The sequence below is a fragment of the Zalophus californianus genome, chromosome 11, assembly GCF_009762305.2.
Source record: "Zalophus californianus isolate mZalCal1 chromosome 11, mZalCal1.pri.v2, whole genome shotgun sequence".
NCBI lineage: Eukaryota > Metazoa > Chordata > Mammalia > Carnivora > Otariidae > Zalophus > Zalophus californianus.
In genome coordinates this window covers 23,641,667-23,669,051 of record NC_045605.1, presented here as the reverse complement: position 1 = coordinate 23,669,051, position 27,385 = coordinate 23,641,667, and positions in this window count along the sequence as shown.

Sequence of the window (27,385 nt, the reverse complement as noted above, 5' to 3'; positions counted from 1 at the left end):
CGTAGGCACCAACTTTACACCTTTCACAAAAATGAACTCAAAATAGATCTTAGACCTTAATGTAAAATGAAATCTGTAAAAACAAAAAATAACAAGAGAAAATTTTTTGGACATTAAGCTTGAGTTTTTAGATATAACACCAAGACAAGGATCCACAAAAGAATAAAAGTGATAAATTTGACTTTATCAAAATCAAATACTTCTACTATGAGGGAAATACTATTAAGAGGATGGAAAGAAAGCCACAGACTGGGAGAAAATATTTGCAAAACACATATTTGATTAAAGACTCACAGTAAAAAATATACAAAGAACGTTTAAAAGCCAACAATGAAAAAACAAACAACCCCATTGGGCAAAAGTTCAGACAGATACCTCGACAAAGAAAATATACTGATAGGAAAGAAACATATAAAAAAGTTTCTCAACATCATTTGTCATTAGAGAATTACAAAATAAAACAATGGGATACTAATACATATTTATTAAAATGGCTAAAATTAAAAAAAAAACCCTGATAATACCAATTGCTGGCAAGGATGTAGAGCCAGAAGAACCCTCCTTCATTACTGATGAGAATGCAAATCACATAGCAACTCTGCAGCATGGTATAGCAGGTTCTTACAGAGCTAAACATGGTCTCACCACAAGATCCAGCAAAAGCACTCTTATCTATTTATACAACTGATTTTAAGACCTGTTTAGATGGACCTTGAAAGTGTTCTGCGAAGTGAAATAAGTCAGATGGAGGAAGACAAATACTGTATGAGATCACTTACATATGGCATCTAAAAAAGCCAAATTCATAGAAACAAAGACTAAAATGGCAGTGTCCAGGAACCAGGGGGTGGAGGGTGGGGAGTAGTGGAAAAGATAAAAAGAAATGAACCAAGACATGGGTGAGCCTTAAATATATATTTCCAAGTGATAGAAGCCAGTCTCAAAAACACTACATACTCTCTGATTTAAATTATATGACATTCTGGAGAAGGCAAAACTAAAGAGACAGTAAAAATCAATGGGTGCTAGGGGGATTGGGGAGTGCAATGTTGAATAGATGAAGCACAGAACACGTTTTTTAGGGAGTTGAGACTACTCTGTATGACACTATAATGGCAAGTATATGATACTATGCTCTTGTCAAAATCCAGAAGACTTTACAGCATAGAACTTTACATCATTAAGGAGTGAACCTTGATGTATGTAATTTTTTTTTTAGAAATTTATTTAAGTGGTGCTTGGGTGGCTCAGTCGGTAAGCATGATCCTTGACTTCAGCTCAGGTCTTGATCTCAGGATTGTGAGTCCAGGCCCTGCATTGGGCTTCATGCTGGACACGGAACATACTTAAAAATAAAAAAAATAAAAATAAAAATGAATAAATCCATTTAGAAGGTTACAGGATTTCATGATGGAATGCAGACATGGACAAAACAATCTGACTGCTTTACAAATCTATGGAACACCTCACTGAAGGAGGTGAGGGGCCCGGGTGCTGACCTATGCAACTGGAAATGATTCTGTAAGACTAAAGGCAAGAGAGACTGTACATAAGCACTGTGTTCCAGTTGATAAAGATGTTCCCACAGGCGTGCAGACTGACAATTCTGATACTGCCATACATTTTTTAAAAATATTTTTTATTATGTTATGTCAATCACCATACATTACATCATTAGTTTTTGATGTAGTGTTCCATGATTCCTTGTTTGCATATAACACCCAGTGCTCCATGCAGAACGTGCCCTCTTTAATACCCATCACCAGGCTAACCCATCCTCCCACCCCCTCCCCTCTAGAACCCTCAGTTTGTTTCTCAGAGTCCATAGTCTCTCATGGTTCATCTCCCCCTCCAATTCCCCCCCACTTCATTTTTCCCTTCTTACTATCTTCTTCTTCTTCTTCTTCTTCTTCTTTTTTTAACATATAATGTATTATTTGTTTCAGAAGTACAGGTGTGTGATTCAACAGTCTCACACAATTCACAGTGCTATGGTGAGCACTGTGAATTGCCATACATTTGTATTTGAAGTGAATGACTAACATGACGGCAGATGGTGGGAGCCAGGTTGCTCACTGTTGAAGTGGGAGGTTACATATAAATAAGAAAGGAAGGGAGACTAGAATAATCAATGTGGATATGGGTTAGTTAGAGACATCACTATGGACACATGTCTGGCTCAAGACACACAGCTGGCCTGAGAGATGTGTATCTGGAACATGGGTTAGTATGTACACATAAATTTCCGTAGAGAAGCTACAGGCAATAATACCCAGTGGCAATATTCTGATATCAATGAGGAGAAAATACAAAATGAGGTTCAGACTCCCATAGCCTGTCCATAGCTCTCACTTAATTATTTAAACCTCTGTTATGTCATGAGATGGACCACAAGATTCCATTTGTTGGAATCACAGATATTTACTTTTCTCTTTAACAGTTTGGAATGATATTCTAAGTTTGTAATGGAGGTCGTTACAGTTTTCTTAAAACAACAATGGGGTTATTACCCTCTGGTGATGTAAACCTTCAGGATTCAGCGGCCTTTTATGCCATGAATAGGACACAAACAAATAGACACTGGTAAAAATAACATTATAACTGATAATAAAATTAGTAGTAAAACTATGGGCCAGGCATGGCTAAAAGCTTTATATGCATTCTCTCATTACCGCATTGAACACTCACAACAACGTGTTGAGGTAATTACCGCCAATATTTCCATTTCACTGCTAGAGAAGCTAAGGAGAAGAGAAATTTAATGACTTACCCAAGGTTAAACAATAAGTAAATGAAGGAGCTGGACTATACCCTGCATAATTTGACTTCTGAGCACACACTCTTTACTAGCAAGGAAATTGCTTTGCAAAGCTAAGGCCCTATTAAACCATCCTTGCTCATTGTAGGAAGGACACTGTATCACTGACAGCACCATCCGCTATGGAGCACCCATATTTAGAAAGAATGGAGACTTTTTAATGATCAAGCTAGTCTTTGAAGCGTGAGATTTGATTGCCCATCATTTAGAACATAAGTGCTTTAATGGCACGAAATAATTTGGATCATGTGGATTTTTCTGCCCCCTTCCCCAACAATTTAGAATATAGAGAGCATGCTTGAGAAGGCAGTGTTGCTATAAGACCAGAAGAAATGTTAGTGCTGGAAAATGGAAATGAATCAATTCACTCCTTAATGTCTCTGTAAGTAGATGCAAAGTGAATAATAATAAAAGCTTCAGCTAAATGAGTACCTAGTACATGCTAGACACTGTTCTAAGCTTTATTGTATATTATCTCATTTAAACCCCACAACAGCACTCCAAGGCAGATATTATTTACAGAGGAGGAACACAGACCCAGTAATTTATACTCCTAAGATTGCACTGCTAGAAAACAGTAGAGTCAGGATGTCTGATTGCAAAACGTGTTCTATTAATGACAAAGCTATACAATCTCCCTGTGTGCAATTCACATCAAACGAGGATTAGAGAATGACAGTTTTCCAGAAGATAGATCTGAGTTTCACAGAGACATCAGAATTCTGTTTGCTTGTAGATAACTATGTTTTTTCCCTTCCTCCTAAAAAATATCTTTGTAATAGGCATTCTGTTAGTGTAATTAAGAAAAGCTAATTAGATATTCAGATCGAGTGAGACCCTTGCAAATCCCATAGAAATAGAGCATATGTTCCAGAATGTCTGTCTAATTCAGTTAGTTTTAAAATTGTGGTGGTGATTCCAGAGTTCAGGTTATGATCGCTTCATGGGCCAGTAAATTGTGTGTGTGTGTTTCTGTTGCCAAAGAAAGTATCCTTTCCAGCCACCAGCCGGTAAATGGGGCCTATTGTCTTAAGAATCAAGGGATCCACATTATGTCAAAATTGGGTAGAGTTCCTTTGGTAAATAGGATGGATTGGTGGTGATCTTTTTATTCACAAAGACAGCTTATAATTCTAGCAAGAAACTACATCTCCTTGTGTAGTAACCCAATAGATTTCTTGAGGCAAAATAATGACTCAAAGAGAGTGCCCCTCTCTTGACCCCAGGGCAACATGAGGAGAGACCTGGTAATTTATTTTTGTAGAGCACTTCACTGTGACAGTGGACTCACAGATCTCAACCAGTCCTCATGCTGACAGGGAAGGTTGACAATATATTTTATGGGGATAAAACAGACTATTAGGAGCTAGATAACTTGTCAAGTTTATCTAGTATGTGGCTGAATTAGTTCTTGAATTAATCTTGAATTAGTCTTGAATTTTGTCCGCTCGAAATGTAATATGTACTCAAGGATAAATTTTTGTTTGCAGTAGTTTGCTAAAGGTACAAAATAGCTCTTCAATCGTTCATTCGTTCATGTTATTCATGTGGGGTGAGGATAGACAGATTTCACTCAAGCTGCACCATCCCTGGTAGCTATGATTTCTCAGTGTAGGAGAGACAGAATTTGGGGAAACTTTTTTACTGATCAGAAACACTAATCTTTTTCTAACCACAGCACTTTATATGGATTTTACTTCTGATTAACACATGTTTTGAAAAATATTTTTTTACACACATGAATTATTGTGAGTGAAAACTATAAAGTAAGAAAAAAATTATTAATACTGGTCAAAAAATATAGTTAGGCCAGCTTATAACCACATAGGCCCTCCTCTTGCTTTTCCTTAACTCCAGTGACATATGACTAGAGAATATAATCACCTTAGTTAACATTAACACTAACTTCACGGGTTATAAATATTTCACAGAAAAGCTTACTTTTCTTAATAATATCACATTTTTCTATAAAGCAAGAAGTCCTGTGTGTCCAGCTTGGGGAGGTAAGGTGCTGGCTGGTTTATTTTTTCCTGCAGGAATGTCAGGACTGTCTTTAAGTTTAGGCTGTGATGATGGACTTGGAGGGTGGTCTGCTTTAGAAAATAAAAAATAACTTTATCTCTATTAACTAAACTATATGTTTTAATATACAAATTCTTTCTCTCTCACACACACACACACATATACACACTACACACACGAATGCTTCTATTCATGCACATTTCCCCATAGCTTTTTGAAAACTGTTGAAAGCTCAGTCACCAAATCAGTTATGAAAAACAGAAGTTAGCTAACAAATCTTATTCCCTAAACTGCACTTATATAGTCAACGATCCTTCTACAGAAAAGCACAGCCAAATGAAGTCTGGCTGCCTTATGCTTTGTAGGAGAAAAGAAAGAAAAAAAAAAAAAGCGAAGTAAGAGATTTGAAGTTGAAGAAAGAGAGGAAATAAAACCAAAGGCCATCTTCTCTAAAGTTACACACTGGGGTACTGGAGGGAACTGGGGTTGAGGTGATGTCTTAGTCCATGCTGTAGCAGAATGCCACAAACTAGGGGGCTTTAACAGCAAACATACATTTCTCACCATTCTGGAGGCTGGGAGTCCAAGATCAAGGTGCAGGCAGATTCAGTGTCTGTCAAGAGCCCACTTCCTGGTTCATAGATGGAAAGGTGTCTTCTTACTGTGTCCTTGCATGGCAGAAGGGGCAAGGGAGCTCTCTGGGGTCTCTTATGAGGGTACTCATTCCATTCTTGAGGGCCCCACCCTCAAGACCTAATCACCTCCCAAGGGCCACACCTCCAAATATCACACTGGGGACTAAGTCTCAACCTATGAATTTGAGGGGTAGGGCCCAAGCATTTAGTCTATGGCAGGTGGAAGATGGGAAAAGAACCAGAGGTGTCTTTCCTGCAAAGTAAAAGTTCACACCTACTCTGCTGATGTGTGTCTATGCTGCCCAGTACTGAATCTTACAAAAGGAAAGACAAAATAGGCTCAGCAGCTGGTAACAGAACTCAGGACCCTGAGATGTTCCTAGTGCACCATGCTTGCCAGTTGGGCAATGCATATGGACTGCAGTCTAGGGGTGCAGTCACACCCCATGGCTTGACTAGCATGAACTAGAAAGAGGAAAGGGCAATGATGGGTTAAAGACTGAAACTCTGAGCTCAAATAACCAGGATTCAAACTGGCCTGACTGTGCTGGAAAAGACAGCTAACCACTACGAACCTCATTTTCTCATCTGTGCAGGAGTGAAGGATGCTGAAGAGTATAGAATGCAATAATGTAAGGAAGTACTTAACACGCTACCTAGGATACAGTTAGATCCGAGGACATGGTAGCTATTACTGTCAAGAAACAAAGGCTCAGAAACTTCCTAGGGTTATAGCCAACAGCCCCTCCAGATGGTGACTCTGTGAAGTGGGCACTAAATGCTCAGACTGTAACTTGATGGCCAGATTCCATTTAGTTTTTCGGATACAAGCATTAAAGAGTCTGCCCACTCTTTCAATCTCTTCAGCTCCTCTTCACCTGAGCAAGCCGTGCCGACCAGCTGTCCTCCCTGCAAGTGTACCTAACTTCCCTTTAGCAGTCAAACATTTCCTTTCCTATTCTGATAATCCTTTGCTTCCTGAGTCTCTCTTCAGGATGCAGCTGGGCTAATCATGTATAGAGAAAGTTGTTTTATGATGGAAAGAAATAAAACCATATACGCATATTACTGATATTAAAGTAATCCTGTGCATGGGACACACTAGGCTGAGATGGTCATGGGTTGAGTTGCATCAGCCCTTCCCCCCCAAAAAAGTTGGAGTCCTGATGACCCTGTACCTTAGAAATGACCTTATTTGGAGATAGGTCCTTTGCAGAATGTAATCAAGTTCAAATGAGGTTGTTAGGATGAGCCTTAATAAATAGGATTGGTATCTTTATAAAAAGGGGAAATTTGGACACAGAAACAGACACAGAGAGAATGCAAAGTGAAGATGAAGGTGGAAATCAGGGTGATATATATCCCAGCAAAGGAATGCCAAAGATTGCTAGCAAAGCACTAGAAGTTAAGAGAGAGGCATGGAAGAGATTCTCCCTCACAGTCCTCAAAAAATATTAAGATTGCCTACATCTTGATCTTGGACTTCTAGTCTACAGAACTGTGAAACAATACATTTCTGTGGTGTAAGCTCACAGTTCATGGTACCTGGTTAGAGAAGCCCTAAGAAAGGAATCCAGAGACCTGTCCAAAACCACGGTGGTTTTCTATCCATGACTTTACACCCAGGAGAGAATTAACATTATTTCTGGCTGAGCTTTTCTTTTTTCTCTTACTGAATCACAATGCAAAGTAGATAGTTACATATCCCAGGTAAAATAAAGACATCAATTAAAAATAACATGTAAGAATTTTCTCAAAATTCATCTCTGGATTCCATTTGTAGATAGTGAAAGACAATTGCTTCTTAATCTGAGGATAAGATCTTCACATCAAGTCCTCACATATATATACTGTTTCCCTGGTTGGGTGGGTGGGCACTTGAAAGCATAGTGGTTGTGATTGGGAAGATGATACTTAGAGCTCCAGCACTATGTATATGCGCCTAGTCCAAGTTTGTCTGCAGGAAGGCTGATGTGGTATCATTATCATTTGAATCTTCAACGTGAAATAACAAGCACCTGCTGTGTTCAGGGCACTTTGCTGAGTGCAGGGTTTTAGTACCTGAGCTATGTAAAATATGGTTTCTATCTTGTCAAGACTTAAAATTAGTTGGTGAGCTTGACAAAACACAACACACAGTAGGTGCAAATAGAGTGGGGAGTATTCAATTTCAGCTTTAGTACATATTGCTTTTAAAACTGAATTTCATGAAGCTATTGTGGAAAGGATAGAGGGCATTTAGAAAAAATATATATAATAAGGATATTTTGGCCATACACACAGCAAAAATAACTTATTTGCTGTCCTCTCAAGGAGTATGTGGGCATGATGGTAGTTAGCAGAATGCATGCAATTCTGTTGTTTTTTTTTTTTTAAGATTTATTTATTTATTTGGGGGGAGAGGAGGAGAGGGGAAGGGAGAGAGAGAATCTCAAGTATACTCTTGCTCTGAGCACGGAGCTGAGGTGGGGCTAAATCTCACCACCCTGAGATCATGACCTGAGCTGAAACCAAGAATCAGATGCTTAACTGACTGAGCTACCCAGGTGTCCCAGAGTATATGCAATTCTTTACTATATTCTTCTGTCAACACTTTGGTCCTTTAATTCCTATGACAATTTTGGCCCCTGTCTTAAGGCAAATCAAATACAGTATATTGGAAGATGGGCCTTTTAAAACAGAGATACATGGAGTATTTAGCAAAAGTAATGCAGATAGTAATGCTATTCTAGAATTTAAGCAATGGTGCATTAGAAAATTATTCTTTTAAGAAGGAGACATGAGCTGCTGGAAATGCAGCACACCTTCTCTCTGAAGGAGCCCAGTGCACTTTCAGCTTCATTGCATAACTTTGTCCCATACCTTCGAGGTGCCTATTAAATTTAGCTATAAGACATATTCACTGAATCAGGGAAAAGCATCTTACAAACCACGCTATGGCTCCATCTTTGGAGGTACTGGCTGATGATGTACACTGTGTGTGTCTTTCTGTGCCTCATAGGAGGTATACCTGAGTTCCTGAGTGATAGAGAGCAGAGAGAAGCGAAACACATAGAGACATCCCTTCTTCCCACTCAACTTCTCAGAGAATAGGGGTAACATACCCTCCCCAATGTCTCTCTCGATGTAGATTTCTCCTCTTCTGTTAAAGTTTCTATTCACTATTCTACCTTCTCATTTCTACAACTTCTTTGAAACAACCCTGTAAATATCATCATCAACTGTATTTGTTTGTGGAGGGAGTGAACATTTTCCAGCTTTTGAGATACTTAAGGTCTCTGGAAGAGTTGATCAGTTGACCACCTCTCCCTTGAAAATTTAAATTTCTTGGCTTTTCTGACATCACTTCTTGTTTTTTGTTTTTGTTTTTGTTTTTGCTTTGTTTTTGTTTTTGTGTGTGTGTTTTGTTTTGTTTTGTTTTTGTTTTTTAAATCCTTTAGTTCCTCTATGCTCTCCAGATTTCTGTCCTTAAGCTTACTCCCCTCTTTACCATATGCATTCTTCCTGGATAATTTCATCCAATGCCATGTCTTCAGCTATTATCTTCAGGCCAACAGCTCTCCAAACTCAAGATTCATCACAGCCTTACCCCACAGCCTTACCCCACAGCGTACATGTACATCCCCATGTAGTTGTTTTCCATGCAACTCAAATTCATCATTTTCAAACTTCAACTTCTTGTCTCTCCTGCCAATAGGCCTGATGCTTCTTCCATATTTCTTATATCAAAAAATGATACCACCATTAACTAAGTTGCCCCAGACAAAAATTTCTTCCCTGTCACCTCCTTTACCTACAAATATCAATTTCTCTCAGTTTTATCACTTACAGACTCCACACCTGTCTACTTTTTAAGTTTAACTTCTCCCACTGCAGATAATGTCCATATTAATTTTGGGCCTTTATTTATTGCAACTACATCCTAATTCCTATTCCTGTCTCAATTATGCATCTGGCTTACTTCAGTCGACTCTTCCTTCAGACAGCAATAGCCTTCTTAATATAAAAATTGACTATGTCATCCTCTTCCTTTAAATAATTTTAGTGACTTCATAGCCTTCAGAATAAAGTCTAACCTCTATTATAGTATTTAAGGCACTTTATAGCTGACTCCTACTTTCCTCTCTTGATTCATCTTTTTTTTCCTTTTACTTTCTTTTTTTGATATTTTTTTTCATTTTTTATTATTATGTTAATCACCATACATTACATCATTATTTCTTTTTTTTTTTTTAATTTTTTATTGTTATGTTAATCACCATATATTACATCATTAGTTTTTGGTGCAGTGTTCCATGATTCATTGTTTGTTCATAACACCCAGTGCTCCATGCAGAACGTGCCCTCCTCAATACCCATCACCAGGCTAACCCATCCCCCCACCCCCCTCCCCTCTAGAACCCTCAGTTTGTTTTTCAGAGTCCATCATCTCTCATGGTTCGTTTCCCCCTCTGACATACTCCCCTTTTCTTCCTCTCCTGTTATCTTCTTTTTCTTTTTTCTTAAAATATGTTGCGTTATTTGTTTCAGAAGTACAGATCTGTGATTCAACAGTCTTGCACAATTCACAGCGCTCACCGTAGCACATACCCTCCCCAATGTCTATCACCCAGCCACCCCATCCCTCCCACCCCCAACCACTCCAGTAACACTCAGTTTCTTTCCTGAGATTAAGAATTCCTCATATCAGTGAGGTCATGTGATACATGTCTTTCTCTGATTGACTTATTTCACTCAGCATAACACCCTCCAGTTCCATCCACGTCGTTGCAAATGGCAAGATCTCATTCCTTTTGATGGCTGCATAATATTCCATTGTGTATATATACCACATCTTCTTTATCCATTCATCTGTCGATGGGCATCTTGGCTCTTTCCACAGTTTGGCTATGGTGGACATTGCTGCTATAAACATTGGGGTACACGTACCCCTTCGGGTCCCTACATTTGTATCTTTGTGGTAAATACCCAGTAGTGCAATTGCTGGATCGAACGGTAGCTCTAATTTCAACTGTTTGAGGAACCTCCATACTGTTTTCCAGAGGGGTTGCACCAGCTTGCATTCCCACCAACAGTGTAGGAGGGTTCCCCTTTCTCCACATCCCCGCCAACATCTGTCGTTCCCTGACTTGTTAATTTTAGCCATTCTGACGGGTGTGAGGTGGTATCTCATTGAGGTTTTGATTTGGATTTCCCTGATGCCAAGCGATGTTGAGCACTTTTTCATGTGCCTGTTGGCCATTTGGATGTCTTCTTTGGAGAAATGTCTGTTCATGTCTTCTGCCCATTTCTTGATTGGATTATTTGTTCTTTGGGTGTTGAGTTTGATAAGTTCTTTATAAATTTTGGATACTAGCCCTTTATCTGATATGTCATTTGCAAATATTTTCTCCCATTCTGTCGGTTGTCTTTTGGTTTTGTGGACTGTTTCTTTTGCTGTGCAGAAGCTTTTTATCTTGATGAAATCCCAATAGTTCATTTTTGCCCTGGCTTCCCGTGCCTTTGGCGATGTTTCTAGGAAGAAGTTGCTGCGGCTAAGGTCGAAAAGGTTGCTACCTGTGTTCTCCTTTAGGATTTGGATGGACTCCTGTCTCACGTTTAGGTCTTTCAACCATTTGGAGTCTATTTTTGTGTGTGGTGTAAGGAAATGGTCCAGTTTCATTCTTCTGCATGTGGCTGTCCAATTTTCCCAACACCATTTGTTGAAGAGACTGTCTTTTTGCCATTGGACATTCTTTCCTGCTTTGTCAAAAATAAGTTGACCATAGAGTTGAGGGTCCATTTCTGGGCTCTCGATTCTGTTCCATTGATCTATGTGTCTGTTTTTGTGCCAGTACCATACTGTCTTGATGATGACAGCTTTGTAATAGAGCTGGAAGTCCGGAATTGTGATGCCACCAGCTTTGCTTTTCTTTTTCAGTATTCCTCTGGCTATTCTGGGTCTCTTCTGGTTCCATACAAATTTTAGGATTATTTGTTCCATTTCTTTGAAAAAAGTGGATGGTATTTTGATGGGGATTGCATTGAATGTGTAGATTGCTCTAGGTAGCATTGACATCTTCACAATGTTGATTCTCCCAATCCATGAGCATGGAACGTTTTTCCATTTCTTTGTGTCTTCTTCAATTTCTTTCCTGAGTATTTTATAGTTTTCTGTGTACAGATCCTTTGCCTCTTTGGTTAGATTTATTCCTAGGTATCTAATGGTTTTGGGTGCAATTGTAAATGGGATCGACTCCTTGATTTGTCTCTCTTCTGTCTTGTTGTTGGTGTATAGGAATGCCACTGATTTCTGTGCATTGATTTTATATCCTGCTACTTTACTGAATTCCTGTATGAGTTCTAGCAGTTTTGGGGTGGAGTCTTTTGGGTTTTCCACATACAGTATCATATCATCTGCAAAGAGTGAGAGTTTGACTTCCTCTTTGCCGATTTGGATGCCTTTGATTTCTTTTTGTTGTCTGATTGCTGTGGCTAGGACTTCTAATACTATGTTGAATAGCAGTGGTGATAGTGGACATCCCTGCCGCATTCCTGACCTTAGGGGAAAAGCTCTCAGCCTTTCCCCATTGAGAATGATATTCGCTGTAGGTTTTTCATAGATGGCTTTTATGATATTGAGGTATGTACCCTCTATCCCTATACTCTGAAGAGTTTTGATCAAGAAAGGATGTTGTACTTTGTCAAATGCTTTTTCTGCATCTATTGAGAGGATCATATGATTCTTGTTCTTTCTTTTGTTAATGTATTGTATCACGTTGACTGATTTGCGGATGTTAAACCAGCCTTGCAGCCCAGGAATAAATCCCACTTGGTCGTGGTGAATAATCCTTTTAATGTACTGTTGGATCCTATTGGCTAGTATTTTGGTGAGAATTTTTGCATCCATGTTCATCAAGGATATTGGTCTGTAATTCTCTTTTTTGATGGGGTCTTTGTCTGGTTTTGGGATCAAGGTAATGCTGGCCTCATAAAATGAGTTTGGAAGTTTCCCTTCCATTTCTATTTTTTGGAACAATTTCAGAAGAATAGGTATTAATTCTTCTTTAAATGTCTGATAGAATTCCCCTGGGAAGCCATCTGGCCCTGGGCTTTTGTTTCTTGGGAGATTTTTGATGACTGTTTCAATTTCCTTAGTGGTTATAGGTCTGTTCAGGTTTTCTATTTCTTCCTGGTTCAATTTTGGTAGTTGATACATCTCTAGGAATGCACCCATTTCTTCCAGGTTATCTAATTTGCTGGCATAGAGTTGCTCATAATATGTTCTTATAATTGTTTGTATTTCTTTGGTGTTGCTTGTGATCTCTCCTCTTTCATTCATGATTTTGTTGATTTGGGTCATTTCTCTTTTCTTTTTGATCAGTCTGGCCAGGGGTTTATCAATCTTGTTAATTCTTTCAAAGAACCAGCTCCTAGTTTCGTTGATCTGTTCTACTGTTCTTTTGCTTTCTAGTTCATTGATTTCTGCTCTGATCTTTATGATTTCTCTTCTCCTGCTGGGTTTAGGCTTTCTTTGCTGTTCTTTCTCCAGCTCCTTTAGGTGTAGGGTTAGGTTGTGTATTTGAGACCTTTCTTGTTTCTTGAGAAAGGCTTGTATTGCTATATACTTTCCTCTCAGGACTGCTTTTGCTGCATCCCAAAGATTTTGAACAGTTGTGTTTTCATTTTCATTGGTTTCCATGAATTTTTTTAATTCTTCTTTAATTTCTTGGTTGACCCATTCATTCTTTAGTAGGATGCTCTTTAGCCTCCATGTATTTGAGTTCTTTCCGACTTTCCTCTTGTGGTTGAGTTCTAGTTTCAAAGCATTGTGGTCTGAAAATATGCAGGGAATGATCCCAATCTTTTGGTACCGATTGAGACCTGATTTGTGACCTAGGATGTGATCAATTAGGAGAATGTTCCATGGGCACTAGAGAAGAATGTGTATTCCTTTGCTTTGGGATGGAATGTTCTGAATATGTCTGTGAAGTCCATTTGGTCCAGTGTGTCATTTAAAGTCTTTATTTCCTTGTTTATCTTTTGCTTAGATGATCTGTCCATTTCAGTCAGGGGGGTGTTAAAGTCCCCCACTATTATTGTATTGTTGTCAATGTGTTTCTTTGCTTTTGTTATTAATTGCCTTATATAATTGGCCGCTCCCATGTTCGGGGCATAGATATTTACAATTGTTAGATCTTCTTGTTGGATAGACCCTTTAAGTAGGATATAGTGTCCTTCCTCATCTCTTATTACAGTCTTTGTTTTAAAATCTAGTTTGTCTGATATAAGGATTGCCACCCCAGCTTTCTTTTGGTGTCCATTAGCATGGTAAATGGTCTTCCACCCCCTCACTTTCAATCTGGGGGTGTCTTTGGGTGTAAAATGAGTCTCTTGTAGACAGCATATTGATGGGTCTTGTTTTTTAATCCAATCTGATAGCCTGTGTCTTTTGATTGGGGCATTTAGCCCATTTACATTCAGGGTAACTATTGAAAGGTATGAATTTAGTGCCATTGTATTACCTGTAAGGTGACTGTTAACTGTCTGTTGTCTGTGTTCGTTTCTGCTCTTTGCTGCTTTTAGGTTCTCTCTTTGCTTAGAGGACCCCTCTCAATATTTCTTGGAGGGCTGGTTTCGTGTTTGCAAATTCCTTTAGTTTTTGTTTGTTCTGGAAGCTTTTTATCTCTCCTTCTATTTTCAATGATAGCCTAGCTGGATATAGTATTCTTGGCTGCATATTTTTCTCGTTTAGTGCTCTGAAGATATCTTGCCAGTCCTTTCTGGCCTGCCAGGTCTCTGTGGATAGGTCTGTTGCCAATCTAATGTTTCTACCATTGTAGGTTACATATCTCTTCTCCCGAGCTGCTTTCAGGATTTTCTCTTTGTCTCTGAGACTCGTAAGTTTTACTATTAGATGTCGGGGTGTTGACCTATTTTTATTGATTTTGAGAGGGGTTCTCTGTGCCTCCTGGATTTTAATGCCTGTTTCCTTCCTCACATTAGGGAAGTTCTCTGCTATAATTTGCTCCAATATACCTTCTGCCCCTCTCTCTCTCTCTTCTTCTTCTGGGATCCCAATTATTCTAATGTTGTTTCGTCTTATCGTATCACTTATCTCTCGAATTCTGCCCTCGTGATCCTGTAGTTGTTTCTCTCTCTTTTTCTCAGCCTCTTTATTTTCCATCATTTGGTCTTCTATATAGCTGATTCTCTCTTCTGCCTCATTTATCCTAGCATTTAGTGCCCCCATTTTTGATTGCACCTCATCAATAGCCTTTTTGATTTCGATTTGGTTAGATTTTAGTTCTTTTATTTCTCCAGAAAGGGTTTCTCTAATAACTTCCACGCTTTTTTCAAGCCCAGCTAGTATCTTTAAAGTCATGATTCTGAACTCTAGGTCCGACATCGTACTAATGTCCGTATTGAGTAGGTCCCTGGCTGACGGTACTACCTCTTGTTCTTTTTGCTGAGGTGATTTCTTTCGTCTTGTCATTTTGTCCAGAGGAGAATAGATGAATGAGAGAACAAAAGGCTAACAGGTTTACAACGTCCCCAGCAAATATACTGTATGCAAATCAGAAAAGACCTGAAACCAGGGGAAAAGAAAGGGAAAGAAAGAAAAAAGAAAGAGAAAAAGAAAAAAAAAAAGAAAAAAAAAGAAAAACAAAAACAAAACAATTCAAAAAAGGCAGAATATGATCAAATATGATCAGGCTAGTGCATAGATCAGTGCCACACACTAGATTTTGGGCGTATTTTGGTCTGTTAGAAAAAGTGCCTCCTAAAATTTTAAAGGAAGAAAGACATATATGTACAAAATAAGGGTTGATACAATGAAGGGATGGAAGATGACTGTAAAGATGAAAATTATAAAAGATTTTATAAAAGGACTTGGTAAGATGAGTTGTTTGAAAAAAGAAAGAAGATTTAAGGAAAAAAAAAAAGGAAAAAGGGAGAGAATGTGATCAGGCAGGAGACTAGAACAAAGCCATACACTAGTGGTTTAGGGTATATTTTGATCTGTTAGAAGAAACTGTACCTCAAAATTTTAAAGAGAGAACAACTTATATATATATGCCAAAAACAAGGATAACTACTATGAAGGGATAAAATATGACTCTAAAAATGAAAAAAAAATAAAAAATGTTTTTTTTTTTTTTAAAAAGGGATTTATAAGATGTTGGTTGAAAAAGGGAAAAAGAAAAATAAAAAAAGTCAACAAAAATTAACTTTGATGAAATAATGAATCATGGTAAAAAAAAAAAAAAAAAAAAAAAAAAAAGAAGGCATGAATCTATGTGCAGTATTCCCCTAGCGCTGGAGTTCTCCTATTCTCCTTGATCGATCAACTTGGTCTTGGCTTGCTGGCTGTTTGTGCTGATCTTCTGGGGGAGGGGCCTGTTGCTGTGGTTTCCAAATGCCTTTGCCGGAGGCGGAATTGCCCCGCCCTTGTCGGTCCGGGCTAAGGAAGCTGCTCCAGTTTGCTCTCAGGAGCTTTTGTTCCCTGCAAGCTCTCGGTACAGCTTTGGAGGACCAGGGCGAAAATGGCGGCCTCCCAGTCTCTGCCCGGAGGAGCCGAGAACTCGGGGCCCCACTCCTCAGTGCGCACCCAGAGAAAAGCAGTCACTCCCGTGTCCCCGGTCTCTGGCCGCACTCCGTGCTCACCCGGCCTGTGACCGAGCGTTTCTATCTCTGGCACCCGACCCCGCTCGGAGTCTCCAAACCCAGCAGATCCCTGCAGTGTGTTCCCGCACCGCTCCTCCCCGGGAAGGAAGGGGAGTCTCCCCGGATCTGCTGCTTGTTGGGTCCCTGCTGGGGGAGCCGTGCCCCGACTGGGCCGCAGATCACAGTTTGTGGCAACCCCGAGCTGAGAGCCCGCGACTCTGCTCCGTCTCTGCAGCCGGCTTCCCTGCTCTGATACCTGGGAGCTCTGCCGCACTCAGGCACCCCTGGTCTCTCTGTGACCCCAAGGGTCCTGAGACCACACTGTCCCGGGAGGATTCCACCCCCCGCTTAGCCACTGCAGCGACGTCCCTCCGCCGAGCCAACTTTTAAAAGGTCCGATTTTGTGCTCCGCGGCTCTAGCACTTGCCAGAAGCGGCCGACGGAGGCCCCTCCCCCGCCGTCTATCCTCCCGAATATCGCCTCGGATTCACTTCTCCGCACGTCCTACCTTCCAGTAAGTGGTCGCTTCTCTGTTCAGAGAGTTGTTGCTACTCTCCTGTTCGATCTCCTGTTGAGTTCGTAGGTGTTCAGAATGGTTTGATCCCTATTCAGCTGTATTCCTGAGACCAGACAAAATCTAGGTCTCCTACTCCTCCGCCATCTTGCTCCGCCCCCATACATCATTATTTCTTGATGTAGTGTTCCATGATTCATTGTTTGCGTATAACACCCAGTGCTCCATGCAGAATGTGCCCTCCTTAATACCCATCACCAGGCTAACCCATCCCCCCACCCCCCTCCCCTCTAGAACCCTCAGTTTGTTTTTCAGAGTCCATCGTCTCTCATAGTTTGTGTCCCCCTCCGACTTACTCCCCTTCATTCTTCCCTTCCTGCTATCTTCTTCTTCTTTTTTTTTTCTTAACATATATTGCATTATTTGTTTCAGAAGTACAGATCTGTGATTCAACAGTCTCGCACAATTCACAGCGCTCACCATAGCACATACCCTCCCCAATGTCTATCACCCAGCCACCCCATCCCTCCCACCCCCCACCACTCCAGCAATCCTCAGTTTGTTTCCTGAGATTAAGAATTCCTCATATCAGTGAGGTCATATGATACATGTCTTTCTCTGATTGACTTATTTCACCTCTCTTGATTCATCTTATGCCACTCCTATCTTTAATCTTTGTTTCTAATGACACTAAGCATTTCCGGGGTCTACTTAGATTATTCCACATCTCAGGAACTTCTTATCTGCTATTTCAATGTCTAGAAAGCCCTTTGTCTATGAGATTGCAAGAAGTATTAAATTGTCAAGCCAGATTCATAAGAATTAGAGATCTTATCCAGTATCAAGCTTCAGAATATCTAGCTGGAAAACTATTCTGGTCAGAGAACATCTTATTTTTCTACTCTAGTAATTACATTGGTTACATGAAGCCTCAATGTGTTGTCACTTCTTCCAGGAAGCGTTTTTAAATCTCTTATCTCCAGGTTTAGTTAGTGCTTTTCTTTTATGTTCTCACCGTAACTTTTTTAAAAAATCATTTTTTTACAGAACTATTAGGACAAATTTCATGTACCATAAAATTCATCCATTTAAATTGCAGAGTTCGGTGGGTTTTGGTATACTAGAGTTGTGCAGCCATTACTACAATCAATTAAAAAAAAAAAAACATTTTCATCACTCCAGAAAGAGACCCCATAGTCTTTAGCAATCATTGTCCATTCTCACTTCTTCCTCTGCCCCAGTGCCAGGTAACCACTAATCTACTTTCTGTCTCTATGGATTTGCCTAAATGGATATTTCACATAAATGGAATCACGCAGTATGTAATCCTTTGTGACTGCTTATTTTACCAGCAGAGTGATTTCAGGTTCTTCTATGTTGTAGTAAGTATCTGTACTTCATTTTTTTTTATTGCTGAACAATATTCTGTCATATGGATATACCACATTTTGGAAATCCATTCTTTAGTTAATGGACATGTAGGTTGTTTCTACATTTTGGCTATGTGGATAATGCTGCTATGAACATTCATTTACAAATTTTTTTGTCTACATATATTTTCATTTCTCTTGGATCTATATCTAGGATTGGAATGCTGGGTCACATGGCAATTTATGTTGAGCATTTTAAGGAACTGATAAACTGTTTTCTCCAAAGTGTCTGAACTATTTTATATTCCATACATATAATGTATGAGGGCTCAAATTTTTGGATCCTTTCCAAAATGTGTTACTGTTTGTCTTTTTTATTTTAGCCATCTTAACAGGTATAAAGTGGTTTCTTACAGGGATTTTGATTTGCATTTCCCTCATAGTTAATGATGTTGAGGATCTTTTAATTAATGTGTTGCTTGGGCATTTTTATATCTTTGGAGAAATATCTAAGTATTTAACATTTTAAGTATTCCAGTCCTTCACTCACTTTTAAAATTAAGGTATTTTTTATTGTTGAGAAATAAATGTACTTTAAAGTCCAATTTATCTATTTTTTTTCTTTTCTCACTTGTGTTTTGGTGTTGCATGTAAGAAACAATTCCCTAACCCAAGGTCATAGGATGTAATTCTATATTTTCTTCAAGAAGTTGATAGTTTTAGCTCAAACATTTAGGCCCATGATCCATACTGAGCTCCTTTTTATGTCTGATGTAATAAAGGGAACAAATTGATTTTTTGCATGTGGATATCCAGAAAGATTATTCTTTCATTCTTTGACATTCTGTCAAAAATCAACTAAACATTAATGTGAGAGTTTAACCACAGGTTGTCTGTTCTATACCATTAACCTATATATCAATTATTTTTTGCTAGTAACACACCATTTTAATTACTGTGTTTTTGTAGTCAGTTTTGATATTAGAATATGTAAGTCTTTCAAACTTGTTTTCCTTTTTCAAATTTTTTTCACCTGTTCTGAGTTCCTTGTCAATTCTCCAAAAAAGACAGCTGAAAGTTTATAGGGATTGTCATGAATTTACAGATCAATTTGTTGGGTATTTCTTTTTTAACAATATGAAGTCTTCTGATCTATGAACATGATATGAATTCCCATTTCTTTAGATTTTATTTGAAAAATTTCAACAATCCAGTTTTAGTGTAGAAATCTTGCAGGGTTTTTTGTTGTTGTTGTTGTTACATTTATTTATGTATATTTTGTTCTTTCTGTTATTATAAATGAATTTTTCTATCACTGTTAGTGTATAAAATATAATGCCACATTATTGATTTTTCAAATTATTGCTAGTAGCTTTTTAGCAGAATCCTTAGGATTTTCTATATAGAAGATTATGTCATCTGGAAGTAGAGATGATTTTACTTCTTTATCAAATTAGGACACATTTCATTCCTTTTTCTTGCCTATTCACAATGGCAAGAACCTCCAGTGTAATGTCAAATAGCAGTGGCAAGAGAAGGCATCTTTGTCTTGTTCCTGATCTTTGAGAGTAAGATTCAGTCTTCCTCAATGAAATATAATGTTAACTGTGCATTTTTCATAAATAACCCACTGTCAGATTGAGGAAGTTCCCTTCTATTCCTAGTTTGCTGAGTGTTTTTTTTTATAACTTTTTCAGCTTTTTTGAGGTATAATTGACAAGTAAGACTGTATATATTTAAAGTGTACAATGTGATGATTTGGCATAAGTATACTTTCAAGTACACAGCACAGTATTATTAATTTTAGTCACCATGTTGTACATTAGAGCCCCAGAGCTTGTTAACCTTATAATTAAGTCTTGTACATTTGAATAGCATTTCCCCATCTCCCTCACCTTCCAGCCCCTGGTAACCACCATTTTACTCTCTTTTTCTATGAAATCAGATTTTTTTCTTTTTTTAGATTCCACACATTAATGAGATTACACAGTGTCGGACTTTCTATGGGTTATTTCACTTAGTATAATGTCCTCTACGTGTAATGTCCCCTAAGTTTATCTGTTGTAAATGGAAGTATTTCCTTCTTTCTCATAGTTGGATAATATCCCACTGTGTATATACACCACATCTTCCTATCCATTCATACACTGATGTACATTTAGGTTTTTTTTTTACTATTTTGGTTATTGTTAATAATGCTTGAAAAAACATGGGGGGCAGATATCTTTTGCAGATAGTGATTTCATTATCCAGAAGTGGGATTGCTGGATCATTTGATAATTCTATTTGTGGTTTTTGAGGAATCTCCACACTGGTTTCCATAATGGCTGTACACTTATACCCACAGTGTATAATAAGTCCCCTTTTCCAATTCTCACCAACACTTACCTGTGGTTTTTTTGGTAAAAAAAGACATTCTAAGAGGTGTGGCAGGCTATCTCATTGTGCTTTGATTTGATTTCCTTGATGATTAGTGATGTTGAGCACCTTTTCATGTACCTGTTTTTTTCATGTACATTTTCATGTGCCTGTCATTTGTGTATCTTTTTTGGAGAAATATCTATTCAGGTCTACTGCCCATTTTTAATTAGATTATTTATATTTTGCTATTGAGTTGTATATATTTCTTATATATTTTGGAAAAAATCCCTCTTCAGACATATGGTTTGCAAGCATTTCCACTCATTCTACAGGTTGCCTTTTCAATTTTTTGATTGTTTCCTTTGCTCTGAGGCAGTTCTTTTAGTTTGACATAGTCGTGCTTATTTATTGTTGCTTTCATTGATTGTGCTTTGGTGTCATAGCCCCAAAAATTATTTTCAAAACCAACATCAAGAATGTTTTTCTTTTTGTTTTCTCCTAGTAGTTTTAAAATTTCAGGTCTTACATTTAAGTCTTTAATATGTTTTGAGTTAATTTTGTGGGTGGTGTAAGATAGAGGTCCAGTTTTATTCTTTTGCATGCAGGCATCCAATTTCCCAACTTTATTGAAGAGACTGTCCTTTCCCCTTTGAGGGGTGTGAATTCCTTGTCAAATATTAGTTGGCTGTATATGTAAGGCCTTATTTCTGGGCTCTCAATTCAGTTCCACTGGTCTATGTATCTATTTTTATGCCAGTAGTATACTGTTTGGATTACTATATCTTAGTAATATAGTTTGAAGTCAGAATGTGGCACCTCCAGCGTTGTTCTTTCTCAAGATTGCTTTGGCTATTCAAAGTCTTTTGTAGTTTTATACAAATTCTAGATTGCTCTTTCTTTTTTGTGAGAATGCCAGTGGAATTTTGACAAGGTTGCATTGAATTTGTAGATTGCTCTGGGTAGCCTGCATATTTTAACAATATAAATTCCATGATGACTTTATAACTTTTCATCTATTAGTGTCCTTCCTCTTTTTTTTTTCCCATCAGTATCTATAGTTTCAGTAGAATGGTTAAATTTATTCCTAAGTGTTTTATTGCTTTTTATACTCTTGTAAGTGAAAATGTTTTCTTAATTTCTCTTTCCAAAAGTTTGTTGTTAGTACACAGAAATGCAACTGGTTATTATACATCAATTTTGTGTCCTGTAACTTTGCTGAATTTTTTTATTAATATCTTAGCGGAGTCTTTAAGAATTTTCTATGTGTAAAATTACATAATCTTTGGCTAGAGACAATTTCACTTCTTTTCTGATTTGGATGGCTTTTCTTTTTCTAGTCTAATTGTTCTGACTCACACTTCCAGTACCATTTAGAGTAGAAGTGACATGACTGAGAACCCTTGTCTAGTTTTTGATCTTAGAGAAAAAGTTTTCAGGTTTTCAACATGAGTATTATGTTAAGTGCAGATTTGTCATATATGGTGTTTATTATGGTGAGGTAAATTCCTTCTAATTTTTGGAGATTTTTTTATCATGAAAGGTGGAATTTTGTCACACACTTTTTCTACATCTATTAAGATAATCATATAAGTTTTCTCTTTCATTGTGTTAATGTAGTTTATGGATTTGTGTATGTTGAACCATCCTTAGATCCCAGAAATAAATCCAACTCAATTATGTAGTGTGATCCTTTAGTGTGATGCTCAATTTGGTTTGTTAGCATTTTGATAAGAACATTTTCATCTATGTTCATCAGGGATATTGGCCTGTGATTTTTTTTTCCCATGGTGTCTTTGTGTGATTTTGTCTGACTATCAGGATAATGTTAGCCTCATAAGATGATTTTGGGAGTTAATCCCCCTTTTAAATTTTTGGAGAAATTTGAGAAGAGTTGGTATTAATTCTTCATTTTTTAAAATTTTTTATTGTTATGTTAATCACCATACATTACATCATTAGTTTTTGATGTAGTGTTCCATGATTCATTCTTTGTGCATAACACCCAGTGCTCCACGCAGAATGTGCCCTCTTTAATACCCATCACCAGGCTAACCCATCCCCCCACCTCCTCCCCTCTAGAACCCTCAGTTTGTTTTTCAGAGTCCATCATCTCTCATGGTTCGTCTCCCCCTCCAACTTAATCCCCTTCATTCTTCCCCTCCTGCTATCTTCTTCTTTTTCTTTTTTTTTTAACATATGTTGCATTATTTGTTTCAGAAGTACAGATCTATGATTCAACAGTCTTGCACAATTCACAGCGCTCACCGTAGCACATACCCTCCCCAATGACTATCACCCAGCCACCCCATCCCTCTCATCCCCCATCACTCCAGCAACATTCAGTTTATTTCCTGAGATTAAGAATTCCTCATATCAGTGAGGTCATATGATACATGTCTTTCTCTGATTGACTTATTTCACTCGGTATAACACCCTGCAATTCCATCCACGTCGTTGCAAATGGCAAGATCTCATTCATTTTGATGGCTGCATAATATTCCATTGTGTATATATACCACTTCTTTATCCATTCATCTGTCGATGGACATCTTGGCTCTTTCCACAGTTTGGCTATTGTGGACATTGCTGCTATAAACATTGGGGTGCACATACCCCTTCGGATCCTTACATTTGTATCTTTGTGGTAAATACCCAGGAGTGCAATTGCTGGATCGTATGGTAGCTCTATTTTCAACTGTTTCAGGAACCTCCATACTGTTTTCCAGAGTGGATGCACCAGCTTGCATTCCCACCAACAGTGTAGGAGGGTTCCCCTTTCTCCACATCCCCGCCAACATCTGTCGTTTCCTGGCTTGTTAATTTTAGCCTTCTGAATGGTGTGAGGTGGTATCTCATTGAGGTTTTGATTTGGATGTCCCAGATGCTGAGCGATGTTGAGCACTTTTTCATGTGTCTGTTGGCCATTTGGATGTCTTCTTTGGAAAAATATCTGTTCATGTATGCTGCCCATTTCTTGATTGTATCATTTGTTCTTTGGGTGTTGAGTTTGATAAGTTCTTTGTAGATTTTGGATACTAGACCTTTATCTGACATGTCATTTGCACATATATTCTCCCATTCTGTCGGTTGTCTTTTGGTTTTGTGGACTGTTTCTTTTGCTGTGCAAAAGCTTTTTATCTTGATGAAATCCCAATAGTTCATTTCTGCCCTTGTTTCCCTTGCCTTTGGCGATGTTTCTAGGAAGAAGTTGCTGTGGCTGAGGTCGAAGAGGTAGCTACCTGTGTTCTCCTTTAGGATTTTGATGGACTCCTGTCTCACGTTTAGGTCTTTCAACCATTTGGAGTCTATTTTTGTGTGTGGTGTAAGGAAATGGTCAAGTTTCATTCTTCTGCATGTGGCTGTCCAATTTTCCCAACACCATTTGTTGAAGAGACTGTCTTTTTGCCATTGGACATTCTTTCCTGCTTTGTCAAAGATGAGTTGAGCATAGAGTTGAGGGTCCATTTCTGGGCTCTCGATTTTGTTCCATTGATCTATGTGTCTCTTTTTGTGCCAGTACCATACTGTCTTGATGATGACAGCTTTGTAATAGAGCTGGAAGTCCGGAATTGTGATGCCGCCAGCTTTGCTTTTTCTTTTTCAATATTCCTCTGGCTATTCGGGGTCTCTACTGGTTCCATACAAATTTTAGGATTATTTGTTCCATTTCGTTGAAAAAAGTGGATGGTATTTTGATGGGGATTGCATTGAATGTGTAGATTGCTCTAGGTAGCATTGACATCTTCCCAATGTTTGTTCTTCCAATCCATGAGCATGGAACGTTTTTCCATTTCTTTGTGTCTTCTTCAATTTCTTTCATGAATATTTTATAGTTTTCTGAGTACAGATCCCTTGCCTCTTTGGTTAAATTTATTCCTAGGTATCTTATGGTTTTGGGTGCAATTGTAAATGGGATCGACTCCTTGATTTGTCTCTCTTCTGTCTTGTTGTTGGTGTATAGGAATGACACTGCTTTCTGTGCATTGATTTTATATCCTGCTACTTGACTGAATTCCTCTATGAGTTCTAGAAGTTTTGGAGTGGAGTCTTCTGGGTTTTCCACATACAGTATCATATCATCTGCAAAGAGTGAGAGTTTGACTTCCTCTTTGCTGATTTGGATGCCTTTGATTTCTTTTTGTTGTCTGATTGCTGTGGCTAGGACTTCTAATACTATGTTGAATAGCAGTGGTGAGAGTGGACATCCCTGCCACGTTCCTGACCTTAGGGGAAAAGCTCTCAGCTTTTCCCATTGAGAATGATATTCACTGTAGGTTTTTCATAGATGGCTTTTATGATATTGAGGTATGTACCCTCTATCCCTATACTCTGAAGAGTTTTGATGAAGAAAGGATGCTTTACTTTGTCAAATGCTTTTTCTGCATCTATTAAGAGGATCATATGATTCTTGTTCTTTCTTTTGTTAATGTATTGTATCACGTTGATTGATTTTCGGATGTTGAACCAGCCTTGCAGCCCAGGGATAAATCCCACTTGGTCATGGTGAATAATCCTTTTAATATACTGTTGGATCCTATTGGCTAGTATTTTGGTGAGAATTTTTGCATCCATGTTCATCAAGGATATTGGTCTGTAATTCTCCTTTTTGATAGGGTCTTTGGTTTTGGGATCAAGGTAATGGTGGCCTCATAAAATGAGTTTGGAAGTTTTCCTTCCATTTCTATTTTTTGGAACACTTTCAGGAGAATAGGTATTAATTCTTCTTGAAATGTTTGGTAGAATTCCCCTGGGAAGCCATCTGGCCCTTGGCTTTTGTTTGTTGCGAGATTTTTGATGACTGTTTCAATTTCCATAGTGGTTATCAGTCTGTTCAGGTTTTCTATTTCTTCCTGGTTCAGTTTTGGTAGTTGATACATTCTAGGAATGCATCCATTTCTTCCAGGTTATCTAATTTGCTGGCATAGAGTTGCCAATAATATGTTCTTATAATTGTTTTTATGTCTTTTGTGTTGGTTGTGATTTCTCCTCTTTCATTCATGATTTTGTTGATTTGGGTCATTTCTCTTTTCTTTTTGGTAAGTCTGGCCAGGGGTTTATCAATCTTGTTAATTCTTTCAAAGAACCAGCTCTTAGTTCCGTTGATCTGTTCTACTGTTCTTTTGGTTTCTATTTCATTGATTTCTGCTCTGATCTTTATTATTTCTCTTTTTCTGCTGGGTTTAGGCTTTATTTGCTCTTTTTTCTCTAGCTCCTTTAGGGGTAGGGTTAGGTTGTGTATTTGAGACCTTCTTGTTTCTTGAGAAAGGCTTGTATTGCTATATACTTTCCTCTCAGGACTACTTTTGCTGCATCCCAAAGATTTTGAACAGTTGTGTTTTCATTTTCATTGTTTTCCATGAATTTTGTAAATTCTTCTTTAATTTCCTGTTTGACCCATTCATTCTTTAGTAAGATGCTCTTTAGCCTCCATGTATTTGAGTTCTTTCCGACTTTCCTCTTGTGATTGAGTTCTAGTTTCAAAGCACTGTGGTCTGAATATATGCATGGAATAATCCCAATCTTTTGGTATCAGTTGAGACCTTATTTGTGACCGAGGATGTGATCTATTCTGGAGAATGTTCCATGGGCACTAGAGAAGAATGTGTATGCCGTTGCTTTGCGATGGAATGTTCTGAATATGTCTGTGAAGTCCATTTGGTCCAGTGTGTCATTTAAAGTCTTTATTTCCTTGTTGATCTTTTGCTTAGATGATCTGTTCATTTTAGTGAGTGGGGGTTTAAAGTCCCCCACTCTTATTGTATTGTTGTCAATGTGTTTCTTTGCTTTTGTTATTAATTGCCTTATATAATTGGCTGCTCCCATGTTAGGGGCATAGATATTTACAATTGTTAGATCTTCTTGTTGGATAGACCCTTTAAGTAAGATATAGTGTCCTTCCTCATCTCTTATTACAGTCTTTGTTTTAAAATCTAATTCTTCTGATATAAGGATTGCCACTCCACCTTTCTCTGGTGTCCATTAGCATGATAAATGGTTTTCCACCCCTTCACTTACAATGTGCGGGTGTCTTTGGGTCTAAAATGTGTCTCTTGCAGACCGTATATAGATGGGTCTTGTTTTTTAATCCAATCTGATAGCCTGTGTCTTCTGATTGGGGCATTTAGCCCATTTAAATTCAGGGTAACTATTGAAAGATATGAATTTAGTGCCATTGTATTGCCTGCAAAGTGACTGTTACTGTATATTGTCTGTATTCCTTTCTGGTCCATGTTCCTTTTACACTCTCTCTTCACTTAGAGGACCCCTTTCAATATTTCTTGTAGGGCTGGTTTCGTGTTTGCAAATTCCTTTAGTTTTTGTTTGTCCTGGAAGGTTTTTATCTCTCCTTCTATTTTCAATGAGAGCCTAGCTGGATATAGTATTCTTGGCTGTATATTTTTCTCGTTAATGCTCTGAAGATATTATGCCAGTCCTTTCTGGCCTGCCAGGTCTCTGTGGATAGGTCTGTTGCCAATCTAATGTTTCTAGCATTATAGGTTACTTATCTCTTCTCCTGAGCTGCTTTCAGGATTTCTCTTTGTCTCTGAGACTCGTAAGTTTTACTATTAGATTTCAGGGTGTTGACCTATTATTATTGATTTTGAGAGGGTTCTCTGTGCCTCCTGGATTTTGATGCCTGTTTGCTTCCCCACATTAGGGAAGTTCTCGGCTATAATTTGCTCCAATATACCTTCTGCCCCTCTCTCTCTTTCTTCTTCTTCTGGGATCCCAATTATTCTAATGTTGTTTCATCTTATCGTATCGCTTATCTCTTGAATTCTGCCCTCGTGATCCAGTAGTTGTTTATCTCTCTTTTTCTCAGCTTCCTTATTTTCCATCATTTGGTCTTCTATATCGCTGATTCTCTCTTCTGCCTCATTTATCGTAGTGGTTAGTGCCCCCATTTTTATTGCACTTCATTAATAGCCTTTTTGATTTCGACTTGGTTAGATTTCAGTTCTTTTATTTCTTCAGAAAGGTTTCTCTAATACCTTCCATGCTTTTTTCAAGCCCAGCT